The sequence below is a fragment of the Homalodisca vitripennis genome, unplaced genomic scaffold, assembly GCF_021130785.1.
Source record: "Homalodisca vitripennis isolate AUS2020 unplaced genomic scaffold, UT_GWSS_2.1 ScUCBcl_2513;HRSCAF=7364, whole genome shotgun sequence".
NCBI classification, from domain to species: domain Eukaryota; kingdom Metazoa; phylum Arthropoda; class Insecta; order Hemiptera; family Cicadellidae; genus Homalodisca; species Homalodisca vitripennis.
In genome coordinates, this window is record NW_025778628.1 from 1 (window position 1) to 24191 (window position 24191).

Here is a 24191-nt window from a genome sequence, read left to right on the forward strand (position 1 = left end):
ACACTCACAACACAGGACTTAATGTATTGTAACTCGTTTAATTCATTTTAATTATATTCTATCTAATTTTAATTGTAGCTACTTACTTGAAAAGTTTACCAAATCGTGTTATTGCAAAATAATATTTATATATATGGCATGGAAAATTTAGGGGGTGGATGAAAATATTCATGTAACTTTCAAAATTAATTCCTTCGAGCCGGATTTGAACCAGCGACCTATGGATTTCATCGTATACTTTCACTCTACAGTCCACCGCTCTACCAACTGAGCTATCGAAGGAGCTGAGTTAGAGAGAGTCAATATTCTTACATATGAACATTGTAATACGTTGATAATTTTAAAAGCTCTAAATAACATTATTTAGAGTGTATAACAATTTGAGCCCATACAAATATAAATCTACAAAAATTCAAATATTGCACGCCAATTGGTTTTCCTGTTACATAAACCTTACAGAAATCTATTGAAATACGTTAATGGAGTTAGAAGTCTCTATTTTATATCTTCAGGTGTAGATATTGAAGGTAGGTAATATAGGTGGGTTTTATTTTTGTTGATTATTTTATTTCATGGGTTAACATATTTGTTTTTCTCTGTTATTTTCACGTTGTCATCACAACATCAATGTAAAAAGTATTCCCTAACGTTCAACTCAAATCCAAGGAGTTACTTGCCACCATAATGTAACTACAGTTGTTTCCCAGATATTCTATAGGTCATCCGCGAATAGGTAGACAGAAATGAAACTATTCCAGCCTCGTCAAGTGAATAGACTTCGCCAAAGCTCAGCCCATTAAAATAGCTGAGGAAATAAAACAAGAGAGGCATTATACAATGATAATATTATATGGTGTTCATTGGAGAAGTGAAAACCACACTTAAACACTATAGACAAGATAGATACATTATATGTCACAGTTTAAAAAACCCCCAAACAAGAAATAGAATCTGACAAAATAAATACTTGAAGCAATATTCTTTTAGCAGTTATCTTCAGCGATAGAAAGCAAAGTTTTACTTGGAAACTTGAAGACGCTCGGGCAAATTATTGGCATTTTCGGTTTATCATCCCATCGACTGAAAAAATGGTTTTCCCGCACCGAGGCTGAAATATCTATTTAATTGTGGGAATGCAATTGTGGCAAGTCAAGAAACAACACAAAAATTAAAAAGTGTGCATTATTATTTATAACTTTTTAGCGGATAATTTTTACAATGAGTGTTGTGATGAACGAACGACAAAGTAACAAAGGAAACAGATAATGTAAAACCATGAAATAAAATAGTCAACAAAAAATAAAACCCACCTATACTTACCTACCCTTCGGATAGGTACAACCCGGCCTTCTCGACCCCTGAAGATAAATAAATAAGATATTAAGTGTTAACTTTATGTTATATATTATTGATAAATTAATTATTAATGTTAAGTTTGTCTGAATTATTATATTTATTATTTAATACCCGTAAATATTTCCATTACTTTTATCTGTTGCCAGGCAAAATATGTATACATTATGTTAAGTATAAATATTGTTTAAATTAATTGATATTGTTTAAGTTTTTATTAAAATTGTCTGAATTTTATATTTATTATTTAATTTTCATAATATCCAATTACATTTTAATTCTGGTTGCAAATTTATTTATTCATTATAACTAATAATAATGTACTTTTTATATTAGCAATTAAATTTAATCATATTTATAATCGTACGAATACAACTTGTATGAATTAATACAGTTTAAAATAGTAGAACACTAATCACCTGTTACTATAGCACTGCTATAATATGTAACGTTTTGCTGAAAATAAAAGGATTTAAGATTTGAATTTTTGATTTAATAACACTTTGTGTTTTTTTTCCCAGTAATTTTGAGTTCCCCCACCTTATTTTTATATTTTGGAAGTAAGCACTCAACCACTTCGGAAAAATTTCCGCACAGTTATGTTTTTCTACCTAAGTATCCTTAAAACATCCCCCCTAAACAGATTTACAATATCGATTTTATACTCCATTACCGTAAAGGAAGTATTATGTAATACACCCTTATTAAGGTTTCATGTTATTGTATGAAGTTTCGTTGACGAAAGCTTACGTTAATGTTAAATACACACACTCAGAAACTAAAGTAACGTGTCAGTTCATGACTGTCAAAAATATTAGTCCTTATTTATTATTATCATGTCATTTGCCTGATATTTTTCCATTAGAAAGGACGACTAATGTGCTGTGGTATTCAACTGAACAAGCAATATGAGAAAATGTAAAAGCTATCGTTTGTATTATTAGTGTTTATTAATTCTTTACGCTATCGTTGTATTAATTAGTGTTATTAATTCTTTTCTTTCCATCCATCCAAACAGTACGTATTGTAGTGAAACCCAATTTGTACGCTTTCCTGTTATTTTTAAATCACATTAAACGTTAAATTGCGGTAAATTGTTTCTTTTTTATAATAAATTAAAATCAGTCTTAATAAAGCTCTTTTGAGTGAGTTTTCTTACCCTGGTTAGGTCAACCTGCATGAAAACTTACAAGCTTAAAATTCAAATTATCAGTAACTGTAGCTTGAAACAGAAGTAGAAAAAAAAAAAAACAATGTAACTTACGAGAAAATTTACTATAATCGAATAAGTTTTAAACGTTATGGAACATAAAAATTTAAATTCTTTATTAAAGAGAGCGGCATATTAAAGTTAAAAGTTCTCTCCTCAACTTAAAAAAAACCAACTTTATAGAGTGCTCTAAACTACACTCAGATAATACTCGAACGATTTCAGAAGCATAATTTTAAGTTAACAAGAGCTGCTGCTGAGTACTTGTGCATTACCTTTTGTCAAAGATCCACTTCAATTTTAACCAAACGGCGTGTTCCGGCGAATACAAAAGAAAGAAACTTCTAACAGACCACTTTTTACCAACATCTAAGATATATTAATGTATAAATATATTACTGAACTATGTAAATTTTAAAAACATGTATACTGTAATACAGGCTTATTATATATTTCATAATAAAACAACTATTAAATTATATTTTATCTCTCTTATTTGCAAATATGCTTAAGCTATTATACATATTAATATTACGTTACACGTTTATTAATTTCATAATTATTTTCCATGCCCTCATTTTTCTTATTGTCCCTTTTTTCGTATTTAATCACAATAAATTAACTTTGTATTCCGTAAAACAATTCATTTCACGGGAAGCAAAACAAAAAATTGCATAAATTAATCCCCAATCCTGAGGCATAAATGACCTCAATTATATTGCACAGCTACTTATGCATATTACGTACATCGTGTAACATGGTTCAAGAGGATAACACGGATATAGCGTCTTTAATTACTTCTCATAAAATTATGAAGTGGAGTGCCAATGTAACAAATGCATCTTGTAAACCTTTATAAATATATCTCCAGATAATAATATTGCAACAGCTATATATGCATATTACGTAACATCGTGTAACATGGTTCAAAAGGTTAACACGGAAGTAGCGTCTTTAATTACTTCTCATAAAATTATGAGTGGAGTGCCAATGTAACAAATGCATCTTGTAAACCTTTATAAATATATCTCCAGATAATATATTGCCACAGCTATATATGCATATTACGTACATCGTGTAACATGGTTCAAAAGGTTAACACGGAAGTAGCGTCTTTAATTACTTCTCATAAAATTATGAAGTGGAGTGCCAATGTAACAAATGCATCTTGTAAACCTTTATAAATATATCTCCAGATAATATATTGCACAGCTATATATGCATATTACGTACATCGTGTAACATGGTTCAAAAGGTTAACACGGAAGTAGCGTCTTTAATTACTTCTCATAAAAAATTATGAAGTGGAGTGCCAATGTAACAAATGCATCTTGTAAAACCTTTATAAATATATCTCCAGATAATATATTGCACAGCTATATATGCATATTACATACATCGTGTAAACATGGTTCACAAAAGGTTAACACGGAAATAGCGTCTTCAATTACTTCTCAGAAAATTACGAAGTGAAGTGCCAATGTAACAAATTTATTTAACTGGTAAACCTTTATAGATATATTTCCAGATAATATATTGCACAGCTATCTATGCATATTACGAACATCGTGTAATATTTTTTAACAGGTAGACACGGAAATAGTGTGTTTTAAATTGCTTCTCAGAAAAGTACAAAGTGGGAGTGCACAATGTAAGAAATGTATCTGGTAAACCTTTATATATCTCCAGATAATATATTGCACAGCTATCTATGCATATTACGTACATCGTGTAACATGGTTCAAAAGGTTAACACGGAAGTTAGCGTCTTTAATTACTTCTCAGAAAATTACGAAGTAAAGTGCCATGTAACAAATGTATCTGGTAAAACCTTTATAATATATATTTCCAGATATTATATTGCACAGATATCTATGCATATTACGTACATCGTGTAACATGGTTCAAAGGTTAACACGGAAGTAGCGTCCTTTAATTACTTCTCAGAAAATTACGAAGTAAAGTGCCATTGTAACAAATGTATCTGGTTAAAACCTTTATTAAATATATTTCCAGATATTATATTGCACAGATATCTATGCATATTACGTACATCGTGTAATATTTTTTAACAGGTAGACACGGAAATAGTGTGTTTAATTGCTTCTCAGAAAAGTACAAAGTGGAGTAGTGCCAATGTAAGAAATGTATCTTGTAAACCTTTATAAATATATCTCCAGATATATATATTGCACAGATATCATATGCATATTACGTACATCGTGTAACATTGTTCAAAAGGTTGATACGAAAATAGCGTTCTTTAATTACTTCTCAGAAAATTATGAAGTGGGAGTGCCAATTAAATAAATGTATCTTGTAAACCTTTATAAATATATCTCCAGATAAATATATTGCACAGATATATATATGCATATTACGTACATCGTGTTAACATTGTTCAAAAGGTTGATACGAAAATAGCGTCTTTTTAAATTACTTCTCAGAAAATTATGAAGTGGAGTGCCAATGTAATAAGTGTATCTTTTAAACCTTTATAAATATATATATATATATTATATATATATATATATATATATCCATCTGGTATTACAGCAAAGGATGAATGAACCTTAACATTTTATATTTGTAAATTGAGATTTTACCTTTATTATTATATTGTAAAACAACAATTGTATGGTATTCCGCTACATTAAGTAATGGTTGTTAAGGTACTGGGATAATTGTAACCCACAAATAATATTTATTAGCAAATAACAAACTTTCTGGAAAACATTAAAAATCGTAAATCGAGTTTAATGTTTTGTACCTTCCAGTAGAACCTAAATTAGGCACAGTAAAAACCTATGTATTAATTAACACTGGGCAACCCTAAATTGTATCCAGGAGCGGCTCATCACTTACGCCAAATTTCGAGATGTTGTATAGAAAGAGTAGTCGATGTATTTATTACTTTGCGGGGAAAGACTGTTGGAGTTTGCTTGGGCTAAGTTTTAAAGGCAGTTTTCTAACCTAGACTTACCACCCCCCATATCTCCATTAGAATGGAAAGGCAAGGTATAGAGCTGGTCTCCCCTTCTTGACATGACTGAGGTTGACATGACTGAGATATAGTGCCCGCTATCCCTCCTCATGCATCTCTACAGGAGGCGGCCTCTACCCACAAACCTTACCCAAAATGATTATCCTGTAATTTCGTAATCAGAGAACTAAGCTTGTTTTAGGGCTAAGTGTAATGATAGTTTTTTTCAGCTTTTTGTCATGAGATAATTAAAAATGACTTTGTATATCCTATAGTATAACTGTATATAATTAATATTTTTCATCTTGTATGCTATTTTTAACACTGAGTTTTCACAAGATATTTAATATTTATAACAGGAATGAAATATATTTGCATATAATTAAACTTTCTAGAATATTACATCATCATCAACTGAAATTGACATTGAGAATTTGCTAGATCGCTAGAATTTGATATATAAACACGCCATATAAAACGGACTGTTTAATCTATTCTGATAAACCGTAACCATACACAAATAATAAATGAATAATAGGTTTTTTTACAATAGTCTATTCTACCTAATACTAAACAAAATTTTAAGTTTCCCGTAAAAAAACATGTAGAAACATTTTTGAAAAGATTTAAAATAAAGCAGAATTTGTTCTGATGGTTTTAATAACTTAAACTTAATGTAGAACAAATATCTCCTATTTAAAATGCTGGATGAGCATGACAAACTTCATGCTATACGCTATGTGAAACATTTGTTATATATTTATTGCCAAGTTGTTAATGCAGTAGGTACAGCAGCTGGCTGCTATGGGATTACATTGATAGCTGGCGAGAACAAAGCTTAAAAACCCCGGTACATGGTTTATAATCTGCGTATATAGTTATAACATTTATATTTCAGGATTTAACTTTATATTCTCAATTTTTTGAGGACTAACTATTACACGCAATTTTCACATTTACTAAAAATAAAAATCATTTATGGTGTAATATGCGTCCTATAATAGTTTTTAAACGTAGGTAGGCATACACTAGGTACATTTTAGCTCAGTATTCATTTTCAAAACTATCTGAGTTTAACCTGACTTTTATATCATTTTTTGCACGTATAGTAGCATTTATGGTTTGAATTAATTATATTTCCATCACCACAACTGAGTCTGCATTGTTGCTCGGATCTAAAATAAAAAATATGAATGTTTCGGAAACATATTTCAATCCAAAGTGTTTACTTCAAGCCCTAGTCATGTAATTTCCAAAGATATTTCCAGTGCCACAGCAGAGTTTGCCTTATTGTCCCCCCCGAAAAAAAATAGGTACATACGTAAATCTGAGAAGCCTGCTTCGGTTAAAAGATGTCTACATCCGACCTTATAAAATCACCTATAGTGGAAACAATTTTCCTTGTTGCCCCGATAAGAAATCTACATACGTATGTAGCTCTCGGAAATCTGATTCGGCTAGAAAGCGACTATTTCCACCTCTTGTAATCTACTATCAATGTAAGATATTTTCAATGCCATAGTTGAGTTTGCCGTATTTCCCGATGGAGAAAATATGCATACAGAATTAGGATTGAGAACTCTATTACAGTCTAGGTTGGAATCCTATCTACTTCTTATCTACTTCCCAGGTGTAAGGGAGAAATCCTTATTAAGTTCATGCAATTTATCTAAATAATCGTTTATAATGTTTTACTTTGTTAAGTCTTGTTGATGTTCGGACCTAAGGTCTTTTAGGGGAAAGAATGAATCGTTGAGGCGTATTAGTGTTCAATTCTCTGTGCATCCTTATGTCAATTTTAAATTCCATGTCATAATATCAAGGAAGCTAACCAGTTTTGAGTATCGTATGTAACAAAAAATATAGAAGAGTTTAAATATATTTTACAATGCATTAGGCATTCTAAATTCGTCACTGATACAATCCGGAGAAAAAGGAACGTATTAACTTTATATTTTATATCTATATTACTAATCAAGCACTGTACAGTTAATATTTTGTAACAGATGTAAACTTCAGATGAAATTGTCAACAACTATCTAGTTTCAGTTAAATTTGTATCATGAAACGTAAACACTACCATTTTACAGAATTCCATAATATTCCAGTAACTTTTGTTATCTTTCTCTTCATATAAACCTTCGTCGGATTTCAACAAATATTTTACAAAAAGAATTAGCCGCATTGATTGCGCTGTTCTCCAGATAGCACTTAGGAACAATTTTCCGATTCATTTTTATTTTTAAGATATAATACAAAACACACCACTCATTCATTCTGGAATAGCGTATTGAAACATTCCATTAAATTCCTCAAGTTCTATTCCAGTTCAAGCATTAATAAGTTTAACTTACGCAATTTATAATAAGTGTAAATACGTAGTTATAACAGTTCGTGAGGTGTTATAATATAAGTCGTTTCTGTAGAAATATGCATGATATAATATTATTTTTATAGTACCGTTTTGAAAGTTTAAGAACAGGGCTTGTATTATAACATTGTAACATTTAATTATTCCAATGCTTCTTTTTAACACTAGGAAATTTTTCCTTAATGAAGGTGCACTTTACGTGACACCTGGACGCTTGTGTTTGTTGCACTGTGGGCGCAAAGGCACTCTCCAATGGATAAAATCGAAATAGCATTATATAGCTAATATTATTGAGTTTTCCTTATTGTCTCGGTCAAGAACATCTGCCAATAATTATATATTCATGCCGATTGTAATTTATTTAGGTCTTATTATTTATTATATTTTTATTGGCTTACACTTAACAATTATTTCAACCTATTCTGCAACCGTTGTTGAGCACAGAGTAATAAAACTTCCAGTTAAAAAAATTAAAAGTTAAAGTAAAAATATACATTTAACTGAACTGTTATGTTCTTCTGTGTAAAATGCATTCTTAACTAAAAAATCGATTCATGTAATAATTTACTGAAGGAAATCTGGTATGAGCTTCAAGACAATGCAGGCATTAGCTTGCTGATGGCAATGTAATCTGTCAACAAACACAGTTCACACTTTCAAACACCAGCACTCAACTTGCTTGTCACGTGCTACACTACAAATATCTTCGTGATGAACCTCCAGAACTATCAATCATCCAGACAATGCAGGTATTAGCTTGCTGATAGCAATGTAATCTGTCAACAAACACAGTTCACACTTTAACACACCAGCACTCAACTTGCTTGTCACGTGCTACACTACAAACAGCTTCGAGATGAACCTCCAGAACTATCAATCATCCAGACAATGCAGGTATTAGCTTGCTGATGGCAATGTAATCTGTCAACAAACACAGTTCACACTTTCACACACCAGCACTCAACTTGCTTGTCACGTGCTACACTACAAACAGCTTCGAGATGAACCTCCAGAACTATCAATCATCCAGACAATGCAGGTATTAGCTTGCTGATGGCAATGTAATCTGTCAACAAACACAGTTCACACTTTAACACACCAGCACTCAACTTGCTTGTCACGTGCTACACTACAAATAGCTTCGAGATGAACCTCCAGAACTATCAATCATCAGGTTCGCTATACCTTTCCATTATATCTTGGTTCATGCCGCTTATATTCAATATGGAGAGGTTGGTACATGTTTATTTTTTTACTAACCCTGTCTTGTTAACACACTTAAGCATGGCATTCCATTAACAGTTTAAGATCATTTAAAGATACAAAATAAAAAATTCAATTTGTTGATAGCTTTTTTCTAGTTATAAACAGATACAGTTCTCTTTGCATAAAAATTAGTACAGTTTATTTGTAAACTAATGAGATACTTTTGTTGGAACTTCGCAGTTATTACTCTCGTGGATGTGCAATTAAATGTGTAATAACAAATTTTGGGTTGCATCTTATATATATATATATAATATATATATATATATATATAAGTAGATATGAATATGGCGGTTCTAGACCACTTTTGGAGTAAACAGAAAACCAACGGAAAATACTGTTTAAAGGACAATAAACGAATCTGTAAAATCAAACAGTAAGGCGGTTCTAGCTCACTTTTGGGACAGTCAGAAAAATCAACGTAAAATACTGTTTAAAGGACAATAAACTAATCTGTAACTCACGAATGAAAAATTAACCGAATCTATAGCCGTTTTACTGTTCATTGTAGGCTTCTAATTTCTAAGCTGTTTTAATGAAAAAATCCAGAAATCTTAATAAAAGATCTATAAACGGAAATAATGAAATTTGCTAACAATCACTCGAGAAACCGGGGAGAATGTGAGTAAAACCGCATTCTTTTCACGAGGTTCTTCATTTACTTTCTCCAAATGTACTATAAAATCATCAAATATTTCAGGTTTAAAATCGTAGTCAAATTCAATGTCCAAATAGTGAAAGATTATAGGTAAAATCTTCTCATAATAAACGTGTGTATTTAAACCTACAAACCTAATGTATTCTTTGAAAAGGAAAATAATTTTGTCAACGGTTCCAAGAGATAAGTAAAAATTTTTATTCTGTTTTCTAAATTCTGTAACAAAATGTGTTTGCTTCTTGTCTCCGTATTGTAATTTCATAAGCAGATTATTCAAATGTGTTAATTTATTTCGAAATTTCCTAGGCTTAGGTCTTTCGTACAAAATTAAATTACAATCTCTACAAACTAATCTTTTATCAATAATTTCTCCTCTATTATAACACTTGTAACAGTTGGCATTATACTCTTCCATTTACAAAAAGAATAAATGGAAGCTATGGAACTAAGTCTGCCGAGATATAAATTTTTCAGCGCAAATGTTTATGTTTATATTTCAACTACCGAGATAAAAAAGAAATAATTTCATTCTATTGTACAACTATTTAGGATATTTTGTTTATGATTACAAAGATTATTCCGGAAGAAATCGAGATTTTTCATCAGCGAAAGAGTATATTTTTTGAAGTTTTAGAAGGAATGAAAGAGAACAATATGAACATCATTAACTACTGAATTTCTCTAATATCGTTCTTAATCACGTCATAGGCTAAAAATTTCTCAGAAACCACAACCACATAACAAATCGCGTTTGTAACAGCATTTTGAAAATCCATATTGATAATTATATCGTTCTTTGAACTAGAAATATTTGTCAAACTCTTTGTTGTATCAATGACATAAATGGGTCTATTTGCTATAAATTCTTTGGGGTTGTAATACATTTCCATATTTTTGTAGTAAACTTTCTTAAAATCTTGATACGTCTGATACATGATTCTGAAAAGACCACCGGAAATGTTTAAATTTTGTAATTCATCTGGATAATAAGAACCATTCAATTTTACTCTGATATTTTTTTACATCCAAACTATCGAACTTTGAAGGATTTTTTTCTTGATTATTCTGTCTATCTGTTTGAAAACCAATGATAACGAACTTGGGATTGAAGATATTTCTATAAATATTTGTGATATCGAACGAATAAGTTGTTCCGGAAATAACCTTTTTGTTCAATACATTGCCAATCTAGAAAAATTAAACATAATGTTTTGACTTTTTGTAATTTCATCAATCAATCTAATTTTACTCGTGGTTTTATAATCAATCATTGGAACTCTAATGAAAAAACTCGTTAATTGTAATTTTGCCATCAACAGGCATAACATTTCCAGTTGCAGTCTTCAGAATCACATCATCGTCTTCTGCTCTTATAAAACTTAGATAAAATCCTCCTTTATAGATTGGAAAATTTACATTTTCAAAGAATCCTAAGCCGAAATGTGCTAAATCACCGACCGCTTCAAATTGTCCAAATTTAAAAGTTGATTCAAAACTGTTTGAAAATACATCACTTTTTGAATACGAAATAGTTCCTTTAATAGTGCTTAACTGACCACAGTTTTCGACTTCTTCTATCAATTTATTGTGTTTTCTTACTTCAATCTTAGAAAATAAAAACGGTATAAAAATTATCGATTAATCTAACATTATCAGTTCCAAGATATGCTTGACCATCTTGTTTTGTTAAAGTTCCAGAAATATAAAACTGGAAGTTAGACGAGCAAAAGTTATCTCCAAAATCAATATTAAACTCAGTTCTTTTATTCGGTTCATTCAAATGTTGTTTACTAATTGGATAGAAATTTTTAAACTCCGCCCTTTCAATATCGCCTGAATACTTTTTGTAGTCCACCATTTAATAAGAGAAAATTTAGAAATTTTAAACATCATGTATAAGTCGATAAGAAAAGATTTTAGTCATTTTTTAATGATCTACTTCGTCATATTCAGGATTCTGTTCCTTACATTTTGCGATCTCGGTCACATATTTCAATAAAATCTGCACAGGATAGTAACCGCTATCTATAATATTGTTCCAATCAACTGTATCTTTATTTTCATCCAAAAACTTTATACTCAAGTGTTGATAGAGGCAAAGAACAGACATATGATCTTTTAATTGATAATGTATATTTTCTTGAATGAACTCTGGGGACAGATTTTGATATTTAGCAATGTTATACCAATTCAATTTGTTTACGTATAATCTCATCATATCTTCGGATAATTCATATTTTTGAGAAATGTCATCCCAATGTTCTTTTTTCAAATCTCTTTCGTGTTGCATTATAAAAAGATCGAAAGCACTGTAAATGTCCCGCCATCTCTATTTATTAAGAAAAAAATTTCAAGTTTTTATAAATTGGCTCTTTCTTGAGTTACATTCAGCACATTTTCCAGAAATTCTCTTAACTCCATTGATGTTTGCATAGTATTTTATATCGTTTGTGGCAGTTTTCTCTTTACATCTCACACAATATATGAGCGCCATTTATTTAGGGAAAATTTATCGTGCATAAAACCCTACGCGAATACCTATTTCAGTAAGATCTTCCTCCATATTATTAAGTTTTTTTTCTAATTTTTGAAATTTGACAGCATAAGAATCATTGTATTCAACAAATTTATGACCAATATTCTCAAAAGTTTTCGTAGCATCTAAACTAAACTTATCAAAAGACTCTTTAAAATTAGTAAGTTTTTCATTAATTTCACCAACATCGTCTACTGATCTTCTATTTCTGGCTTCTAACTTGTCATAGACTTCTGTTGTAAAATCTTTAACATGCTGTTTATGATTCTCATAATTTTGTTTTAGTTCATTAAACATTTTAATAGGATCTTCTAATTGAATCATTACAACAACATCAAATGGATTAATTCCTTTACTAACACCGCTAATTCTTTTTCCTTTAAAATCTAAGGCATTTTTAACATTCGGATCATGTAAATCAACAATATCGATGTTTTCTGATAATTTTAGAGGTTTTAAAATTTGTTCTTTAACAACAACATCATGTTTTGTCAATACCAGGTCGAACACCGACAATTCTTTTTTTATTAGCCAAACTAACATAATTCTTTTCAACTTTGGATCGCTTCAGTAATTTTATCAGCTTTTTCGATATGAGACATTAAATTGGTAAATAATTTTTTTTACACCATCATCAACTTCTTTTTCCAATGTTTTTATTTTATCAGCAACTTCATTTGAACTCATGAAATTTACAAGTTTGTTATCATATTCTGCTTTAAAATCTTCAATCTCGACAGCAAACGTATCTGAATCTGGAAGGTTTTGTAATAAATTTTCTAACTTGTTATCAAACTCATTTCTCAAACTATCAAAATTCAAACTATTATCTACATTTTGAATAATTTGTGTTCCAAATACGTCAAAAATATTTTGTGAATCCATATTTATTAAGCAATAATTTGTTAACAACTTCTTTAAAATCTTTACCATTACTCAGTTCATTCAAAACAAAAACACACAAATGTCCACAAATTGGGGGATCTTTATAGTCTTGAATCTGAGAGTCATTGTAGTAGACGCTTGATTTTTTCAAATATTTGATCAATTCTATAGGTGGTTTGTCCTCAATTCTTCCATACGAATCAAAATAACATGCATTCTTATCATTTTTTATAATAACAAACCCAATGCGTTCCACTCCCCAAAATCGAGTCTAAATTCACAATTCCACATTCAAATTTCTTAACTTTTTCGGGTAATGTATCTCTCATGAAAATTCCTCTAAAATGTTTAATATTTTTGCAGATTTCTTCCAATTCTCCGAATGTTAAGGGTTCAAATTTTTTTTAATGTTTGATTTCACGTAATTCAAAGTTTTTTTTTTCATCTAATCCAGATCCTGTAACATCTTCCAACTCTTTATCTAACCAATTTAAAATGTTTCGAACAATAGGAATCACATCTTTTTTAACGATTGGAGCAGCTTTACGAACATAAGGAACAACATTTTTAACAACTGGAATATTTTCTCCAAAATCTAATAAATCTTTCAAAAGTCCACCATTTTTGAGTTCTTTCAACTGATTTATAAGAAAATTCTATTCTGGTTCCTTTATTGTTTTTCTTATGTTTTTCGAGTTTATTTGTATTGTCTATTTGTTAAAAATATCTTATCTTCGCCATTTTTTAGTTGATCTATTTTAAATTGAATACTAACGGGTATTTTTTTCTTAAAAGCGGATTTTATTTTTTCTTTCTGATTTTTACTGAAATTTACGTTCACCTCCATTTATATAGTTAAAATTTCAAGTTCTCTTCAATTCCCATTCCTAGTTTTCTCTTCAAAAACATTGCTCCAACTGTTGGAAGTGCAACAAATCTTTCACCTAAACTAGCATCTTTTGATAAAAATCGATCCATTGCCTTATCTTGCAAAAGTTTTATCCGCTATATGTCTGGAATTTGTGTCACTATGTTTTGCATAAAAAATATCGTGTTCCATAGCAGCTTGGTCTAATTTATTTATACCAGGATCTCCTCTTTTTAGTCTTTTTTCGAGTTTTGTGCCAGGCCCCAGATACTGATAAGTTGGTACGTGTAATTCAAAAGGTAAATTGTTGATAAAATCATTCAAAAGTCCACTACCCTCAATCATAGATGAACTTATTGTCGGCAAAATTCGTTTTAAATATTTAATTCCATCAGGTTTTTCAATCATTTCATCAAGTTTTGTTCGAAATAAAATCCTTAATCGCTTTCTTTTCGTTCAAAAAATTGTTGTTTCCAGCCTTCTCTTGAGCATAAATATAATTAATAATTCCATCGAGTTTTGTCAAATCGTTGATATATCTGTACTCAATCTTATTATCACTGTATTTTCTTATACCAGATCCTTCGATTCGTTTTTCCCAAATTGGTTTAATCAAATTGAGATATTTTTTTACCTTTACTTGACTTTGGTTTCTTAGTTGATGGATCATTATTTTTGTAAATTGAATCAGATTTCCATAAAATTTCAGTATACTTTTTCAAGTCTTCTTCAGAATATAAACCGTCTTTTGGAACGTCAGTGCCTGTTAATAATCTCCATAAACCTTGAGTTCCTTTATATGTTTTTTCATTAATAATGATATCATTATGCTCAAAATTCACGGGCAAATTTCCAATCATAAAACTTTTCTTTTTTCTGTCCCAATACAAACCAAATTTATCATCCTTTGCTCTAGGAAGAAATTTTTTACCAATTTCACCAATTATTATATCCGTTGTTCCAGACTTATTGGTTCAACTATGGTAGAGTCTTCAATGATTCGAGGTCTAAATGGTGTTGAAGATGGTAATTTTGGCAATTCAATTCAGATTCTGGAATCGAAATATCGGCAAATTGTCGTACAACTGGAACCAAATTCATTAAATTTTGATTATCGCTTAAAACATTTTCAATTTTGCCCTCAACATTTTTTATTGCAGAAGTTACAGGTTGATTAATTTTTTGAATAAGTTCTTGTTCTTCTTCATCAATTCGAATCTGTTCTTTAAATTCTTTGATTAATTTCTTTTCGATTTGATCAAGTTTTTTCGCTTCTTCAGAAGTTACGTTCACCATTTATTTAGGAAAATTTTGAAACGTGGAACACGAAAACGTGGAACGTAAAACGTGAACGTGGAACGTAAAAACGTGAACGTGGAACGTAAAAACGTGAACGTGGAACGTAAAACGTGAACAGATTTACCGTTTTTCAGTTGTTTTCATAATGTAAATAAAAAGTAAAGATAATGTAAAAATAATTGTAACAAATATTTTATCAAGTAGATTTGTCAGACCACTGAGCAGCATTTATATTAGAAAATTTATTCAAATATTTACCACTTTTAGGCTTCAAAGTTAGATTAATAGTTAAAAATCCGTAGTCTTCCTTCCAAATTTTATCACACAGCTCATTAAATTGGTTAAAACTCATATCAGATCCCACATAATTGTTATAAATCTTTCTCGAATAGTGATCATCTTGCTTAAAAATACACAACATATTCAGATTATTTCTTATAACTTGTTTATCAACCTTTGAAAAGCATTGGGAAAGATAGATACAAGATATGTTTTTGTGACGAGACATAACGAAATATTCCTTAATAACGTCCTGATTTTCCAAAATACAATCATCAAAAACGATTAACGAATTGGGTTTACACTCGCTTAATGGAACTATGTCCTCAGAGGCATTATAAAAATGTGATACCTTTTTGCTTAAGTTTTTCTCAATATTTTCAAATCTTTCTTGTAATTTTTTATAGGCGTCCTGTTCTAAAGATTTACTAAAAACATACAAATTGGAATAAGGAATCAACCTATTGTAGATAAAATTCAATAATAAAGTTGTTTTTTCCACATCCACTTGAACCAACAATTAACAATCTGATTGGTTGATCTTTCTTATTTTCTTCAAACGTTTGAAGTTTTATCTGATCTTTTTGCTTTAAAAATTTCTCCATTTAAATAGAAGATTTTTCATCTTGAAGCAACGCTTGCGAAAATGAAGCTGTTCAATTTGACTTCAGAAAGCTCTAAAATTAGTTTTAAACTTGGAACATCCTATTCATTTAGAGGAAGAATCAAATTATTTTATCGGTTTAAGTGGTTTTTATTCTGACAATTTTGTAATAAATATTAGTGAAAGTTCTCCTTATTGTATAGGATTTAGTGAGAAGAACATAACAAAATACTATGGTTTAAACAAAGGATATTATACTTTCGATCAAATAAAAAATTCCCTTAAAAATTATCTGAAAACATTCAAACAATCAGATAAATCTTTAAACTTTGACGAAAACAAGTTTGAAATGCAAAAAAATTATCTCTCTAATAAAATTCAAATAAAATCACCAGTAAGAATAATGTTTTCAGCAATTATTGTAGAATTGTTAGGGTTTGTTCAAGAAACTATTGAGCCAAATCAGGTATATTTAGGAAATAAAACGCCAAAATTTAGACCGTTCGATGTAATTGAAGTGCACTGCAATCTCGTTGAACCTAGTTTTGAAAATCATACCGAACATTTACACAAAGAATCTGAAATTTTGTACACATTTTTCCCAAATGTTGCTTATGGATCAAAAATCAGTGAAAAACCGAATGAAATCGATTATATTCCAATTAGAAAAAATATGAAAAGAATTCAAAAAATCGTTCTGACTATTCAAGACTCTGAAGGAAATCTATTAAATAATGAGAGTAAAACAACAATATATTTAAGATTGTCGAAAGAATGATGAATCAAGGGGGGAACGAATCGTTCTTACCTTCAAACTTTCAAAACGAGTTGATAATGATGATAAATACCAATACTTTTTATCTAAAAGATAAGGTAGCCCTCGAGGGCCACCTCACAAATATTCACAAAAAATACGAATAAAGACAATGTTAAAGAAAAATACAAAAAAAGCTTTGAAAACATAGATTCTGACAAGGGTATCGAATCGCGACTCTTTCAAAATCTTCATCCTGACCCTGTTTTCATCAATGAATCAGGACTTTATACTCAAAATAAAAATTGCTTGTTAAATTTTATTTCTATCTAAATGGAGTCAGTTGTAGACCTACTTAATAATCAACTAAAATTCAATAACAAACATATCTTTACGATTGTTGACGAAAACAATGTGATCTGGTTTAAGGCTAAAGACGTAGCAAAAATTCTAGAATATGAAAATACTATGCAAACGATCAGAATAAACGTTGACGAAGATGATAAAAACTTCTATTTTAATCTAAATATAAGGGGGGCTATAAATAGCTTACCTTCAAACTTCCAAAAATAACACTGTTTTCGTTAATGAATCTGGGCTTTATTCTCAAAATAAAAATTACTAGTTAAATTTTTTTTCTATCTAAATGGAGTCAGTTGTGAATCTACTCAAATTCAATAATAAAGAAATTTTAACATTTGTTGACGAAAATAATGAATTTTGGTTTAAGGCGAAAGATGTTGCAGAGGTGTTAGAATATAAAGATACGAAGAAAGCAATTAAAGAACATGTCAAAGAAAAATATAAAAAAAGCTTCGAAAACATACATTCTGAAGGTAGGGGTGATTCGCCCCCGCCTTCAAACTTTCAAAAAAACACTGTTTTCATCAATGAAGCAGGCATATATTCTTTAATCTTGAAATCTAAAATGAAAATAGCAGAAATGTTTCAAGATTGGGTTTTAGAAGAAGTTTTACCAAGTATTCGTAAATTTGGTGTGTACAAACTTGAAAACAAGATTAAATATTTAGAGGACGAAGTTAAACACTTGCAAATTAAAGATGAAATAAAAACGGAAATAATCGCAAAACAAAGTGTAAAAATTGACTTAATGAAACCAGACCTTGTTTGTAAAGATTTTGCTAAGAAAAAACACCATGTTTTTGTATTAATTAAGAAGAATCACATGTGGGAATATCCTTATTACGTTATCAGAGCTCAAAAGAGAGAAATACCGAAAAGATTGAAAGAACTTGAAATTGATTACCCAGAAATGGAAATTTTATTAAGACAAGGAGATCCAAATTCTATCAATCTGTATAAACCAAATGAAAGAATCTTTGAATATTTTATACAACGGAAATCATTTTACTACAAATATGGCAGAATCTCGACTGATTTATAGAATATCTAAATTACACGATGAAAATGTTACTCAATTTTACTAAAAACTCTTGAATTATGATATTTTGTTTGTAAATGTTTTTGATAATTATTTAACCATTTTATAGTTCTTCCACATTCACATTGAGTATCTTCATAATATAATCTATGGTGATTCTTCTTTACACAATCTTTACAATATGACTCTTTCTTATCTCTACTATAGGGATGACTATTAAACTCTGAAATTTTTTTAGTTTCTTTACATTTAAGACATTCTTTCTCTTCCAAAGTTAATTTTTCTATTTTATCATACAGCTCTTTATGATACTTCCTATAACAATCTTTACAATTATAAATAATTCCATCTTTTCTACTTTTATCTTTATAAAAAGCTTCAAAACCTTTTATTTCTTTGCACATTGAACATTTCTTTTGAGCCTCCATTTATATAGAAAAAATCTTTGACTTTCTCAATTCATATTCATAAAAACTTTCCGGTTATTTCTTCATTATTTAAATCTTTTATACTATAAGTTACAGGATCTGTGTTATTAATTTGATAAATCACAAAGATTTCTCTTGACCAATTGTTCTTATATTTGTTCGAAAATGTTTGTTTTTTACTAACAATTCTTACATGATCATTGACTTTAAATTTAGTTTTCGTGTGAATTTCTGGTGGAACATACTTGAAAACGGTCTCTAATAACTCCTTTTCTGCATCCTTATCTACGTCTTTGGGCTTCATTTTGATTGTGCTGTGAACTGTATCGTTATAATTGTTTACGATTTTTTGAAGAATATCGATCCATTTAAAGTTTTTATTAATCTCAAAAATTACTTTCATTCTCTCATTTTGAGTTCTGTTATATCTCTCTACAATACTTGATTTCTCTTCGTTTTCAGTATGATAAATCTTAATGTTGTATTTTCTCAAAAACTTCGTTAAATTCTTTATTTTTAAACTCTAAACCCTTATCTGTATGAAGTAAGTTAGGAGGTTTGTGATTGATCCTTATGGCATCTTTTACTATATCTTCGAAGGCTTTTGAAACATCTTTACCGTTTTTTCTTTTGATAGCTCTTGACCAAGCATATTTTGAGAAAGTATCAATAAACATTTAACATATACTTAAATCCATCATTTTGATCTGAATAGTTAGACATTATAACTAAATCTGCTGCCCATAAATCGTCAATTCCTAAAGTTATAATTTTTCTCTTTTTAAACTTTTTTCGTACTGGTGCATGAATTTCTCTAGCTTCAATCTCGATTTCTTCCTTATTCTTAGATTCTTTCTTTACTTGTTTTTTCATTTGGATTCTTTATAAATTTACTCTTATTTGTCTTACATTTTGAACATTTTGCTGCAATTCTATACAACCCGTTTTGAGTTTGAAACGATTTTAGAATCTATATTTTTCGTTTTTTCTTGCATTTGTGGCAGTGAATCAAATCATCTTCCATTTACATGTCAAAGTTTCCAAGTTTATTTAACTCATCTAATATATTAGATTTTGCTTCGCCTTTATATCCATACGGTACTGTATCGATCTTATTTTCTAGGACATTTCTCTTATCATCTTTAGCGTTCAGTGCCAGCTTGTTTATGGTGATGGTATACAATTCATGTTTATAGCTTTTTATTACAGTCATCTCCCTAAATTCTTCTTTATCTTCGAACAAACATCTCTTTAAGTTTTCGATATTTATTGTTTTATTTACAACGCTTCTCTTAATTCCTTTACACCTAACTGGGTTTTTATCTAGATATTTGTACGAGTACATCTTAGACCTTAAACCACAAAATTCTTCTAAACTAAAACTTCGCTATTTAACTCATCTTTGAATTTCCCTATTACCTTCTTATTTTTAGTCGTGAAACATTCATGATCTTTTGGATAATCACTTGTATCAAAGTCATCTATATTTTCTTTAATAATTTTAAAAGGATCTCGTTTCAATTCTAGAAAATAACTGTCTGTATCCATGTAACACAGATTCAAATCTGGGATCAAACTTCTTTAATTTGTTGTAATAAAACTCGTACATTAGCAATTTTGAGAGGTCGAGAACTGAAAATCCTATGTAAATCGGTTTGTTAAATTTAACCTTTTGTTTGTACATGTGACTCGCTATACAGTTTGTCGTCAAAGATGTTAAAGCATTTGAAGTTCGTTTTCTTGGCCTGTTTCATTGAAAATTCTTCATTTCCTAGTCTAATATCACATCTGTTTCTCACATTTTCCATAGATTTTCCAAAAACAGAGTTGTTCATCAGCTTGTAAAAATCTTTCTCAAAGTCGCTTGTAGCTTTGGTTCTCATACTAGTATTAAAATCAATGTAATCTTTCATAAAAGGCTTCTGATCGAATGCGATAACTCTATTCACATGTTTTAACACCATTCCTTGTTCCAGATAGAATTTCAAATTTCTCGAATGAACAACATATTCAGTTTTATCCAGTAGAGTTGTGCAAAGTTTGTTGTTATAATGTTCTGGAGCAAGAGGCAAATCTTTATGATTTTCATGTAAATTCTTCGGATATTCTAGATCGACTTCAAGAATATAGCCATAATCTTCGTCGCCAGTGAGTTCCAAAATTGTTTCTTGCCACTCTTTTTTTGTATATGTTTTAGGATCCATCCACTTGATATCGTTATATGGTAAATTTTGCATGAGGCCATACCCATAAAGGTTATTTGCATCGACGTACAACAAATAGTTTTCGGGTTTTGTCTTATCAAAATCTTTTAAATATTTGTTATTTGCTTTCACATATCGTTTAATACATTGAGAAATGCCTCCGCGAATACCTTTTTCGATCATCAAATACATATTATAATCACTAATTAATTGTAATTCTATATTCGTTAATTTTAACATAGCATCCCATGCAAGACTGGGAGCTGTTAGATAGTGTGCTGGATCAAGCTTATAGCAATTCAAACAAATATTCCTAAAATTTTCAAAGATATCAGCGAGCAATAGAACATCTTGGATGTTATAGAGATCAGAGTAATTTCCTAGATTTTTTCTCTTTTAATTTATTCCAAACAGCTAAATAATGTTGAAAATCTTTCTCAGATATGCTCTCATCTGTCAAAAGTGAATAGAAATCTTGAATTCTCAATTCTTCTGTGTAATCAAGTTTTTCAATACTGTCGATAAATTCGTAAGGAAATATGCCTTTTCCAGATAGAATTTTAAAGATTTCTTCTTCGTCATTTGGTTGTCTATCTAGAATTGCGTTCAGACCATCTTGTATAAAATGATTTGTATGTTTGAAGTCTTCTCTCTTTAGATTTTTAGCTAACTTTTCTATAGACGATGCCATAAATCTGAACGTGTCTACGAAAGAAAACTTGATGAACTTTCTTGGTTTATCATCTTCAAACTCATACCCATATCCTGAATTTACTGAATAATTTATGTATTTTTCATCGGTGTTTGCGATCAAATCAACATTTCCATATTGTTTAGCCAATTCTTTTATGTACAAATGAGTGTCGTAACATGACATATTGTGGCAGAAAACTGGAATATTCTGAGGAAATTTGAGATTCAAGTTACAAGATAAATGAGCTGAACCTCTAAATTTACCTGTTAAATGACAATGATCTCGTACTTTTTTTCTTGTTTGATTATCAAAACCCTCACATTCACAAATATGGCAAAGATTTGAATTTTGATATGCAATTTCTTCTTCTTCGGTCAATTTCATAGGTATTTTATTCTTAGAATTATACTTTTTAGCTATGTATTTCGATAATTTATTAAGTTCTTCAAACAATTTTGCAGGAACATTTGGCAAATCTTCTTCATTTTTGGCTCGATAACATATCGGCTTGTACATACGATTGGTCACATTAGACACTAAGTATAGAGTAAAAACCATATGGAATGTGCTTCTGAATCTTGGTTGTGATCGATTTTTGCGGATTGTTTTTGCATGTGGGAATCTTCTCTAATATGCTTTCAAAGTCCATATAAATTACGTACGGATGGCTAAACTTCTTTTGATAATTAGTAAATTTAGTTGTTTGACCTGGAAACGGCATAATTGGCTTACAAACTTCGTGATTTTTACAAATTTCTAAATGGTCTGTTAAATCTCCAGATTTGTAGAAATGGCTTAAACATCTTCTGCATAGAAATTTTTTGTGTTCATGCTTAGATAACTGAGAGAAAACGAGCTTATTTAAATCTGTTATCAAAACATAATGAGATTTGTCTTCTTGTTTAACATACAATAAGTCAATGTTTAACTCAGCGTCGTATTTTTCAGAAATTTGTAATGGAACAATATTGAGTTTCTCATCATAACTGTAGATATTTATAGACATTTTTGGATATTTGTACTTGGAATTGTGACTTCGTTTTTCAAATAATTGTATATCTTTTAAGGACATTGGATACTCGAAACCTGAAAATATCTCGTCATTTACAAATTTTTCATATTGTTTTGCTCTGTCTACATGAGTTTCTGGTTTTTCAATAGCACATCGGATAGAATAAATAAAGCAATAATCATCTTTATTTTTGATATTTATACAAGCTTTCTTATCATTGATTTTCTTTGGTAAATCGATATATGATCCTGCGTTCATAAATTCGTGTTTATTAAGGCTCAAAATCAGTTGTTTACAGCGTTTTAATGTCCATCCAGAACCTCGATTTGGATGATTTGTCTGTTCTCGATGTGTTAATTTATTAAATTGCTTAGTAATAAAGTCGTTTATGTCAAAGATTTCGTCTGCTTTTATAGTAAAGTACATTGGACAAGTTTGTGTTTCACCGTTCACTAAAGTACGTTCGTATTCACATTCCAAAGAGATATATCCTTTACTGTTTTTCACAGTTTCTTGAAATTTTTCTATTAAACTCTTAATCTCTGGCCGCAAAATAGAAAGATATTTGTAAAGTGGCATGAAATTATCGTTTAAATTCGTTAAAATGTATTGCTTGAAAAGACCGTGTATAGACGATAAAACTTCTACATCAATGATATTTTCAGATTTGTGTTTATCAATTTCTTCGATCATTTCAGACTTTGTTTTATCATTAGTTTCGATAGCCAATTTTTCAGCGATTTGAATTAATTTTTTTCATCATTAAATAGATTGAGATTTTTCTTTTCAACTTTGAAAATTTCTCTTTAATTCTCGTAATTGTTCAATATTGAACATCTTTTCATGATCGTCAATTTGATTTTCTTTGGCCCATTGTCTTAAATGATTCAATTCCTTGTAGTAAATGTCTTTGTTCTTTAAGTGAATCTTTGAGTTGTAATGTCGATCGAAGTTTCTTCTTAAAATTTCTTTTTTGCAAAACGGACATGTTACTTTTTCACCCTCCATTTAAATAGGGAAAATTTCTTAACTAAGGTTTGTAGGAGGTAATTTAAATTCTATAATACTATTTTTTTCAATATTTTTAGAATTTAAAAAATTAATGATTTTTACTTGAATTTGACAGAAATCAGCACAATTTCTGGTGAAACAGTGATAGATTCTTCTATTTATTATAGAAAAATCTGTAAACTAAGACTTAAAATTATTGAAAAAATAGTATAGTTATAGGACAAAATAGTACTATATATTGGTTTGTAGGGGGTAATTTAAATTCTTTATACTATTTTTTCAATATTTTTTTCTTATGTAAATGGAGCTACTAAAGGAATTAAATGAGGTTGGTGATTTAAAGTTCAAAGAATACAAGAAATTAATAGAATTAG

The 24191-nt window shown here is 29.7% G+C and overlaps 1 non-coding gene across 1 annotated transcript; it reads right to left on the minus strand.

The window, feature by feature from the left end:
* Positions 1-190: 190 nt before the first annotated feature.
* Positions 191-282, minus strand: Trnay-gua. Its single transcript is given in 2 exon segments — positions 191-226; positions 246-282. It is a non-coding gene; the product is annotated as a tRNA-Tyr (tRNA).
* Positions 283-24191: the final 23909 nt, after the last annotated feature.